The following is a 12362-nucleotide window of genomic DNA, read 5'->3' as shown; positions in this document are numbered from 1 at the left end:
TTTGTTGTGTTACAGACGGAATTCAAAATTGATTAAATTGTGTTTCTCACCCATCTACACACAATACCCAATAATGACAAAGAAAACTTTATTGAAATTGAAATACAGAAATATCTCATTTACATAAGTATTCACACCCCTGAGTCAATACTTTGTAGAAGCACCTTTGGCGGTGATTACAGCTTTGAGTCGTCTTGGGTATGTCTGTATCAGCTTTGAGTCGTCTTGGGTATGTCTGTATCAGCTTTGAGTCGTCTTGGGTATGTCTGTATCAGCTTTGAGTCGTCTTGGGTATGTCTGTATCAGCTTTGAGTCGTCTTGGGTATGTCTGTATCAGCTTTGAGTCGTCTTGGGTATGTCTGTATCAGCTTTGCACATCTGGATTTTAGGATTTTCTCCCATTCTTCCCTGCAGATTTTCTCAAACTCTGTTAAGTTAGATGGGGAGAGGCGGTGAACAGTCTTTCCACAGATTTTCAACGGGAATCAAGTCTGGGCTTTGGCTGTGCCACTCAATGACTTTCACTTTCTTATTCTGAAGCCATTCCAGCATATGCTTTGGGTCATTGTCCTGTTGGAATGTAAATCCCGTCTAAGGTCGTTTGCACTCTGGAGATTCTCATCAAGGACTTGCCTGTATTACACTCCATTCATTGATCCATCTATGCTTACCAGTCTCACAGTCCCTGCTGATGAAAAGCATCCCCATAGAATGATACTGCCACCACCATACAACACGGTAGGGATGGTGTTAGACAGGTGATGAGCTGTGCCTGGTTCTCCAGAAATAGTGCTTCGCATTCAGGACAAATAGTTCAATTTATGTCTCATCAGACCACAGAATATTTTGCCTTATGCTCCAAGTCTTTCAAATGCATTTTTTGCAAATTCCAGGTGTGCGGTCATGTGCCTTTTTCTCAGGAGTTGCTTCCGTCTGGCCACTGGGTTCTTGGTCACCTCCTTCTGCCCGGTTGTTCAGTTTGGTCTGACAGCCAGCTGTAGGCAGAGTCAGGGTAGTTCCATATTTTTTACATTTCTCAATGATGGAGAACACTGTGCTCTTAGAAACATTCAACACTCTAGAAATTATTTTATCCCCTTCACCCAGATATATGCCTCATCACACTTCTATCTCAGATCTACGGACAGGTCCTTGGACTTCATGGTAGTTTCTGCTCTGACATTCACTGTGGTACCTTCTATAGACAAGTGTGTTTCTTTCTAAATCATGTCCAAACAATTGAATTGGCCACAGGTGGACTCCGATCAAGTTGTAGTGACATCTCAAGGATGATCAAAGGGAATTAGATGCACCGGAGCTAAATTTGGAGTGTGATAGCAAAGAGGTGTGAATACTTACAGTACCAGTCAAAAGTTTGGACACACCTACTAATTCAAGGGTTTTCTTTATTATTACTATTTTCTACATTGTAGAATAATAGTGAAGACATCAAAACTATGAAATAACACATATGGCATCATGTAGTAACCAAAAAAGTGTTAAACAAATCAAAATATATTTTATATTTGAGATTCTTCAAAGTAGCCACCCTTTGCCTTGATGACAGCCTTGCACACTCTTGGCATTCTCTCAACTAGCTTAATGAGGTAGTCACCTGGAATGCATTTAAATTAACAGATATGCCTTGTTAAAAGTTAATTTGTGGAATTTCTTAATGCATTTCAGCTGATCAGTTGTGTTGTGACATTGTAGGGGTGGTATAGAGAAGATAGCCCTATTTGGTAAAAGACCAAGTCCATATTATGGCAAGAAAGTTTCTTCAAGTGCAGTCGTAAAAACCATCAAGCGCTATGATGAAACTGGCTCTCATGATGACCGCCACAGGAAAGGAAGACCCAGAGTTACCTCTGCTGCAGAGGATACGTTCATTAGAGTTATCAGCCTCAGAAATTGCAGCCCAAATAAATGCCTCACAGAGTTCAAGTTACAGACACATCTCAACATCAACTGTTCAGAGGAGACTGCGTGAATCAGGCCTTCATGGTCGAATTGCTGCAAAGAAACCACTACTAAAGGACACAAATAATAAGAAGAGACTTGCTTGGGCCAAGAAACACGAGCAATAGCCATTAGACCGGTGGAAATCTGTCCTTTGGTCTGATGAGTGCAAATCTGAGATTTTTGGTTCCAACCGCCATGTCCTTGTGAGACGCAGAATAGGTGAACGGATGATCTCCGCATGTGTGGTTCCCACCGTGAAGCATGGAGAAGGTGGTGCGATTGTGTGGGAGTGCTTTGCTGGTGGCACTGTAGGTGATTTATTTAGAATTGAAGGCACACTTAACCAGCATGGCTACCACAGCATTCTGCAGCGATACGCCATCCCATCTGGTTTCCGCTTAGTTTTTCAACAGGACAATGACCCAAAACACACCTCCAGGTTGTGTAAGGGCTATTTGACCAAGAAGGAGAGTGATGGAATGCTGCATCAGATGACCTGGCCTCCACAATCACCTGACCTCAACCCAATTGAGATGGTTTGGGATGAGTTGGAGGCAAGGAAAAGCAGCCAACAAGTGCTCAGAAAATGTGGGAACTCCTTCAAGACTGTTGGAAAAGCATTCCAGGTGAAGCTGGTTGAGAGAATGTCAAGAGTTTTCAAAGCTATCATCAAGGCAAAGGGTGGCTACTTTGAATAATCTCAAATATAAAATATATTTTGATTTGTTTAACACTTTTTTGGTTACTACGTGACTCCATATGTTTTATATCATAGTTTTGATGTCTTCACTATTATTCTACAATGTAGAAAATAGGAAAAATAAAGAAAACATTGAATGAGTAGGTGTGTCCAAACTTGACTGGTACTGTATGTAAACAAGATATTTTATATTTCATTTTCAATAAATGTGCAAAAATTATAAAAACGTGTTTTCACTTTGTCACTGTGGGGTATTGTTTGTCGATGAGTGAGAAAAATGTTATTTTTTTAATCCATTTGGAATTTGGGCTGTAACACAACAAAATGTGAAATAAGTCAAGGGGTATGAATACTTTTGGAAAGCACTGTAGATCATGAATATGGAAATGGCGTCGGAGTCTTGAAATCTTTCAGTATGTATCCGCATAGTAAATCAGATGTGCAAGGGGAGGCAAAATGGTAGCAAACATCCAGTACAGTACACCGGTTTTGACTGAAAGTGCTTGTTTATGGGGTTTATGACTTGATTTGTGGAGGAATCAGTATGCAGTAAGGTGAGATGGGTGTGTGTGCAAATTCATGTCTGCTTGATACTTTAAGATACTCACACTAGTCTCTCTGTTCCAATGTTGTGTGGAGTATCAGTAAAGAAAGCCTATATTCTGTCCATGGTAGCAGAGGGTATCTAATTTACAACCCCTGGTTTCATTAAGTGTTCTTGGTTACATAGCCCTCTCTGTAACATGGTGCTACTGTATGTACACTGCATGTCAGGGGAGGGGAGGTTGATGGATATACTATATAATTACACACACACACTTTTTCCAGCCTATTTGCCAACTCAGTAACATTGCAGCAGGGAGCTTCCACTGCCTGAGGCCACCAGCCCAAACTTCAAAATCCCCCCTGCTAACTCAGCGTGTGTGTGTGTGTGTGTGTGTGTGTGTGTGTGTGTGTGTGTGTGTGTGTGTGTGTGTGTGTGTGTGTGTGTGTGTGTGTGTGTTCTCGTTTTTGAGATCGTATTAGGACCTCAACTTATATAAACACCTTCCATATTAGGACCTTTGACCAAGTTAGGTCCAAAACCATGGTCTCAACTAGGGAAACCATTGGAATAGCCTGCAAATAGCATGCTAATATGCCTGGTTTGAAAATCACACAAAACTGTCAGGGTCCTAAGAAGGGGGTATTTTTGTAAGCCACCTGGTGGTAACATACCATACTGCAGCGTATCAAAACAAATCAAATCAAATGTTCTTGTCACACACACACACACACACAGTCTTGTATTTGTAACCATTTTAGGACACATTGTAGTAATATCTAACAAGTAATCTAGCAATTCAACACCAACCGTTCCAGAACAACTACCTAATACACACAAATCAAGTAAAGGGATGGAATAGAATATATACATATAAATATATGGATGAGTAATGACCGAGCGGCATAGGCAAGATGCCATATATGGTATAACATACCGTATATAAAGACACATGGTTAGCAGATGTTATTGTGGCGAATGCTGTAAATCAGTCAGTTCTTAATGTAAAGACTTGAAACTCAGGATTCTGTAAAAGCCTACCCCAATGAGGATATGTGTTTATTTTCAGCTTCCTGTGACAACCGGAAGTGCCTTGAATTGGGGTCATAGGGGCTGTTTCAAAGGGTTAAAAAGGTCACATCTTTCTAAAATGTCATGTGTGTGATTAGGCAACCCTCATGAACCGGTACATATTATAAAAACAGATTTTTATCCGGTTTTTTTGGCTCTTTTTGGAGGACTTACAAGTTCCACCTAGGTAGTGCTATGTATCCATGTATAGTCTGAATTTAATATATTTCCAGATTATGGTTGGGGGCCATATACAGAGCCACATATGTGAAGAGCAGCTGTCTCTGACGTTTTTGGGGAACGATATTGACATCCAGAAAGGTCTTAGCACAAGGCCCAAAACGAAGCCTGACCTAAATGTGAGGTGCTTTTGGGTGACAGCGGCAGAACCGTTGAGGCTAGAAGCACAATTCAATCACAGGAACCTTCCCAAGGTCCTCCCGATCTGTGCAAGCCTAACCTTGACAGTGTGGAATTAACCCTTAACAGTGAAAACAGGGTGTTTTCTTCTAACAGTTTACATTGACATCTCTCCCCATAGGAATACATTGCCTGCTGCCCTAAATTCAACCTGATGCCTATGTGGGTTATGATTGCCATCTCAAGCTGTCTTCAATGACAATCCATCAGGCCACTATGAGGATTACCTGTGTTGAGTTTAAGCTTCCTAGAGCAACCGGAAGTGGTTAAATTACCCTAAAAGTGGTTTTGATATACCCAACCTGCAGTTTGTATAAACACTGAGTTCAACCCTCTGTAAATCAGTCAGTTCTTAACGTAAAGACTTGAAACTCAGGATTCTGTAAAAGCCTACCCCAATGAGGATATGTGTTTATTTTCAGCTTCCTGTGACAACCGGAAGTGCCTTGAATTGGGGTCATAGGGGCTGTTTCAAAGGGTTAAAAAGGTCACATCTTTCTAAAATGTCATGTGTGTGATTAGGCAACCCTCATGAACCGGTACATATTATAAAAACAGATTTTTATCCGGTTTTTTTGGCTCTTTTTGGAGGACTTACAAGTTCCACCTAGGTAGTGCTATGTATCCATGTATAGTCTGAATTTAATATATTTCCAGATTATGGTTGGGGGCCATATACAGAGCCACATATGTGAAGAGCAGCTGTCTCTGACGTTTTTGGGGAACGATATTGACATCCAGAAAGGTCTTAGCACAAGGCCCAAAACGAAGCCTGACCTAAATGTGAGGTGCTTTTGGGTGACAGCGGCAGAACCGTTGAGGCTAGAAGCACAATTCAATCACAGGAACCTTCCCAAGGTCCTCCCGATCTGTGCAAGCCTAACCTTGACAGTGTGGAATTAACCCTTAACAGTGAAAACAGGGTGTTTTCTTCTAACAGTTTACATTGACATCTCTCCCCATAGGAATACATTGCCTGCTGCCCTAAATTCAACCTGATGCCTATGTGGGTTATGATTGCCATCTCAAGCTGTCTTCAATGACAATCCATCAGGCCACTATGAGGATTACCTGTGTTGAGTTTAAGCTTCCTAGAGCAACCGGAAGTGGTTAAATTACCCTAAAAGTGGTTTTGATATACCCAACCTGCAGTTTGTATAAACACTGAGTTCAACCCTCTGTAAATCAGTCAGTTCTTAACGTAAAGACTTGAAACTCAGGATTCTGTAAAAGCCTACCCCAATGAGGATATGTGTTTATTTTCAGCTTCCTGTGACAACCGGAAGTGCCTTGAATTGGGGTCATAGGGGCTGTTTCAAAGGGTTAAAAAGGTCACATCTTTCTAAAATGTCATGTGTGTGATTAGGCAACCCTCATGAACCGGTACATATTATAAAAACAGATTTTTATCCGGTTTTTTTGGCTCTTTTTGGAGGACTTACAAGTTCCACCTAGGTAGTGCTATGTATCCATGTATAGTCTGAATTTAATATATTTCCAGATTATGGTTGGGGGCCATATACAGAGCCACATATGTGAAGAGCAGCTGTCTCTGACGTTTTTGGGGAACGATATTGACATCCAGAAAGGTCTTAGCACAAGGCCCAAAACGAAGCCTGACCTAAATGTGAGGTGCTTTTGGGTGACAGCGGCAGAACCGTTGAGGCTAGAAGCACAATTCAATCACAGGAACCTTCCCAAGGTCCTCCCGATCTGTGCAAGCCTAACCTTGACAGTGTGGAATTAACCCTTAACAGTGAAAACAGGGTGTTTTCTTCTAACAGTTTACATTGACATCTCTCCCCATAGGAATACATTGCCTGCTGCCCTAAATTCAACCTGATGCCTATGTGGGTTATGATTGCCATCTCAAGCTGTCTTCAATGACAATCCATCAGGCCACTATGAGGATTACCTGTGTTGAGTTTAAGCTTCCTAGAGCAACCGGAAGTGGTTAAATTACCCTAAAAGTGGTTTTGATATACCCAACCTGCAGTTTGTATAAACACTGAGTTCAACCCTCTGTAAATCAGTCAGTTCTTAACGTAAAGACTTGAAACTCAGGATTCTGTAAAAGCCTACCCCAATGAGGATATGTGTTTATTTTCAGCTTCCTGTGACAACCGGAAGTGCCTTGAATTGGGGTCATAGGGGCTGTTTCAAAGGGTTAAAAAGGTCACATCTTTCTAAAATGTCATGTGTGTGATTAGGCAACCCTCATGAACCGGTACATATTATAAAAACAGATTTTTATCCGGTTTTTTTGGCTCTTTTTGGAGGACTTACAAGTTCCACCTAGGTAGTGCTATGTATCCATGTATAGTCTGAATTTAATATATTTCCAGATTATGGTTGGGGGCCATATACAGAGCCACATATGTGAAGAGCAGCTGTCTCTGACGTTTTTGGGGAACGATATTGACATCCAGAAAGGTCTTAGCACAAGGCCCAAAACGAAGCCTGACCTAAATGTGAGGTGCTTTTGGGTGACAGCGGCAGAACCGTTGAGGCTAGAAGCACAATTCAATCACAGGAACCTTCCCAAGGTCCTCCCGATCTGTGCAAGCCTAACCTTGACAGTGTGGAATTAACCCTTAACAGTGAAAACAGGGTGTTTTCTTCTAACAGTTTACATTGACATCTCTCCCCATAGGAATACATTGCCTGCTGCCCTAAATTCAACCTGATGCCTATGTGGGTTATGATTGCCATCTCAAGCTGTCTTCAATGACAATCCATCAGGCCACTATGAGGATTACCTGTGTTGAGTTTAAGCTTCCTAGAGCAACCGGAAGTGGTTAAATTACCCTAAAAGTGGTTTTGATATACCCAACCTGCAGTTTGTATAAACACTGAGTTCAACCCTCTGTAAATCAGTCAGTTCTTAACGTAAAGACTTGAAACTCAGGATTCTGTAAAAGCCTACCCCAATGAGGATATGTGTTTATTTTCAGCTTCCTGTGACAACCGGAAGTGCCTTGAATTGGGGTCATAGGGGCTGTTTCAAAGGGTTAAAAAGGTCACATCTTTCTAAAATGTCATGTGTGTGATTAGGCAACCCTCATGAACCGGTACATATTATAAAAACAGATTTTTATCCGGTTTTTTTGGCTCTTTTTGGAGGACTTACAAGTTCCACCTAGGTAGTGCTATGTATCCATGTATAGTCTGAATTTAATATATTTCCAGATTATGGTTGGGGGCCATATACAGAGCCACATATGTGAAGAGCAGCTGTCTCTGACGTTTTTGGGGAACGATATTGACATCCAGAAAGGTCTTAGCACAAGGCCCAAAACGAAGCCTGACCTAAATGTGAGGTGCTTTTGGGTGACAGCGGCAGAACCGTTGAGGCTAGAAGCACAATTCAATCACAGGAACCTTCCCAAGGTCCTCCCGATCTGTGCAAGCCTAACCTTGACAGTGTGGAATTAACCCTTAACAGTGAAAACAGGGTGTTTTCTTCTAACAGTTTACATTGACATCTCTCCCCATAGGAATACATTGCCTGCTGCCCTAAATTCAACCTGATGCCTATGTGGGTTATGATTGCCATCTCAAGCTGTCTTCAATGACAATCCATCAGGCCACTATGAGGATTACCTGTGTTGAGTTTAAGCTTCCTAGAGCAACCGGAAGTGGTTAAATTACCCTAAAAGTGGTTTTGATATACCCAACCTGCAGTTTGTATAAACACTGAGTTCAACCCTCTGTAAATCAGTCAGTTCTTAACGTAAAGACTTGAAACTCAGGATTCTGTAAAAGCCTACCCCAATGAGGATATGTGTTTATTTTCAGCTTCCTGTGACAACCGGAAGTGCCTTGAATTGGGGTCATAGGGGCTGTTTCAAAGGGTTAAAAAGGTCACATCTTTCTAAAATGTCATGTGTGTGATTAGGCAACCCTCATGAACTGGTACATATTATAAAAACAGATTTTTATCCGTTTTTTTTGGCCCTTTTTGGAACGTTTACAAATTCTATCTAACTAAGGGTATTCGTACATTTCTAGTCTTCAAAGCTATTGAGGGGATTTGTCTAGGGGGTCATAGCTTAAACATGTCTATGGCAATGAGGGGAGATGCGTATGTGAGTCTCGAGCTAATCAGACCATTGATATAAGAAGCCTTGCCCCTGGACACTTGTAACTTAACTGGGTGGCACAACGTGGCACTCCCGACATCATACTTGAATACTGAGCCAATAGCAGCATCTATATATTAGAAATGGCCTTAGGCCCCATAAAGTTCATAAACGAGATGGGCGTGGCCACCCTACCTTCATACTTGAGGCTTTAGCCAACCGCAAAATATATATACAGTACCAGTCAAATGTTTGGACACACATACTCATTCAAGGGATTCTATATTTTTACTATTTTCTACATTGTAGAATAATATTGTAGACATCAAAACTATGAAATAACACATATGGAATCACATAGTAACCAAAAAAGTGTTAAACAAATAAAAATATATTTGAGATTTGACATTATTTTAAGTAAACACCCTTTGCCTTGATGACAGCTTCGCACACTCTTGGCACTCTCTTCGCACACTCTTGACAGCTTCATAAGGTAGTCACCTGGAATGCATTTCAATTAACAGGTGTGCCTTGTTAAAAGTACATTTGTGGAATTTCTTTCTTTCTTAATGCGTTTGAGCCAATCAGTTGTGTTGTGACAAGGTAGGGGTGGTATACAGAAGATAGCTCTATTTGGTAAAATACCAAGTCCCTATTATGGCAAGAACAGCGCAAGTAAGCAAAGACAAACGACAGTCCATCATTACTTAAAGACATGAAGGTCAGTCAATGAGGAAAATGTCAATAACTTTTTAAAAGTTTCTTCAAGTGCAGTCACAAAAACCATCAAGCGCTATAATTAAACTGGCTCTCATGAGGACCGCCACAGGAAAGGAAGAACCAGAGTTACCTCTGCTGCAGAGGATGAGTTCATTAGAGTTACCAGCCTCAGATTGCAGCCCAAATAAATGCTTCCCAGAGTTCAAGTAACATCAACTGTTCAGAGGAGAATGCGTGAATCAGGCCTTCATGGCCGAATTGCTGCAAAGAAACCACTACTAAAGGACACCAAAAATAAGAAGAGACTTGTTTGGCCCAAGAAACTCTAGCAATGGACATTAGACCGGTGGAAATCTGTCCTTTGGTCTGATGAGTCCAAATTTGAAATGTTTGGGTCCAACTGTGTCTTTGTGAGACGCAGAGCAGGTAAACGGATTATCTATGCATGTGTGGTTCCCACCGTGAAGCATGGAGAAGGAGGTGTGGTGGTGCTTTGCTGGTGACACTGTCAGAGATTTATTTAGAATTCAAGGCACACTTAACCAGCATGGCTACCACAGCATTCTGCAGCGATACACCGTCTGCGCTTAGTGGGGATATCATTTATTTTTCAAAAGGACAATGACCCAAAACTCACCTCCAGGCTGTGTAAGGGCTATTTGACCAAGGAGAGTGATGGAGTGCTGCATCAGATGACCTGGCCTCCACAATCAGCCGACCTCAACCCAATTGAGATGGTTTGGGATGAGTTGGACCGTAGAGTGAAGGAAAAGCAACCAACAAGTACTCAGCATATGTGAGAACTCCTTCAAGACTGCTGGAAAAGCATTCCAGGTGAAGCTGGGTGAGAGAATGCCAAGAGTGTGCAAAGCTGTCATCAAGGCAAAGGGTTTAAAGAATCTCAAATATAAAATATATTTTGAGTTGTTTAACACTTTTTTGGTTACAACATGATTCCATATGTATTATTCTCAGTTTTGATGTTTTCACTATTATTCTACAATGTAGAAAATAGTAAAAATAAAGAAAAACCCTTAAATGAGTTTGTGTGTCCAAACTTTTGACTGGTACTGTATATTAGAGTTGGCTTTAGGCACTTAAAGTCACAGATCTAGGATCAGTTGACCTCCACTCAATGTTAACATGAGCCACTAATATCTTACTTCAGTATTGTCTATAGCAGTTTCTTCATTAAGACTTATATTTGGCCTTAATATACACTGCTCAAAAAAATATAGGGAACACTTAAACAACACAATGTAACTCCAAGTCAATCACACTTCTGTGAAATCAAACTGTCCACTTAGGAAGCAACACTGATTGACAATAAATTTCACATGCTGTTGTGCAAATGGAATAGACAACATGTGGAAATTATAGGCAATTAGCAAGACACCCCCAATAAAGGAGTGGTTCTGCTGGTGGTGACCACAGACCACTTCTCAGTTCCTATGCTTCCTGGGTGATGTTTTGTTCACTTTTGAATGCTGGCGGTGCTTTCACTCTAGTGGTAGCATGAGACGGAGTCTACAACCCACACAAGTGGCTCAGGTAGTGCAGCTCATCCAGGATGGCACATCAATGCGAGCTGTGGCAAGGAGGTTTGCTGTGTCTGTCAGCGTAGTGTCCAGAGCATGGAGGCGCTACCAGGAGACAGGCCAGTACATCAGGAGACGTGGAGGAGGCCGTAGGAGGGCAACAACCCAGCAGCAGGACCGCTACCTCCGCCTTTGTGCAAGGAGGAGTAGGAGGAGCACTGCCAGAGCCCTGCAAAATGACCTCCAGCAGGCCACAAATGTGCATGTGTCTGCTCAAACGGTCAGAAACAGACTCCATGAGGGTGGTATGAGGGCCCGACGTCCACAGGTGGGGGTTGTGCTTAGAGCCCAACACCGTGCAGGACGTTTGGCATTTGCCAGAGAACACCAAGATTGGCAAATTTGCCACTGGCGCCCAGTGCTCTTCACAGATGAAAGCAGGTTCACACTGAGCACATGTGACAGACGTGACAGAGTCTGGAGACGCCGTGGAGAACGTTCTGCTGCCTGCAACATCCTCCAGCATGACCGGTTTGGCGGTGGGTCAGTCATGGTGTGGGGTGGCATTTCTTTGGGGGGCCGCACAGCCCTCAATGTGCTCGCCAGAGGTAGCCTGACTGCCATTAGGTACCGAGATGAGATCCTCAGACCCCTTGTGAGAACATATGCTGGTGCTGTTGGCCCTGGGTTCCTCCTAATGCAAGACAATGCTAGACCTCATGTGGCTGGAGTGTGTCAGCAGTTCCTGCAAGAGGAAGGCATTGATGCTATGGACTGGCCCGCCCGTTCCCCAGACCTGAATCCAATTGAGCACATCTGGGACATCATGTCTCGCTCCATCCACCAACGCCACACTGCACCACAGACTGTCCAGGAGTTGGCGGATGCTTTAGTCCAGGTCTGGGAGGAGATCCCTCAGGAGACCATCCGCCACCTCATCAGGAGCATGCCCAGGCGTTGTAGGAAGGTCATACAGGCACGTGGAGGCCACACACACTACTGAGCTTCATTTTGACTTGTTTTAAGGACATTACATCAAAGTTGGATCAGCCTGTATTGTGGTTTTCCACTTTAATTTTGAGTGTGACTCCAAATCCAGACCTCCATGGGTTGATAAATTTGATTTCCATTGACCATTTTTGTGTGATTTTGTTGTCATCACATTTAACTATGTAAAGAAAAAGGTATTTAAGAATATTTCATTCATTCAGATCTAGGATGTGTTATTTTAGTGTTCCCTTTATTTTTTTGAGCAGTGTATATGACTTTGTGGTTGTGGGTGGATGTCAACTGCTGGCTGGAATTCTCACTCAACTGTACCACTA

This window comes from Salvelinus namaycush, chromosome 21 (genome assembly GCF_016432855.1).
Source record: "Salvelinus namaycush isolate Seneca chromosome 21, SaNama_1.0, whole genome shotgun sequence".
Classification (NCBI taxonomy): domain Eukaryota; kingdom Metazoa; phylum Chordata; class Actinopteri; order Salmoniformes; family Salmonidae; genus Salvelinus; species Salvelinus namaycush.
Note: the sequence above shows the minus strand (reverse complement) of the source record.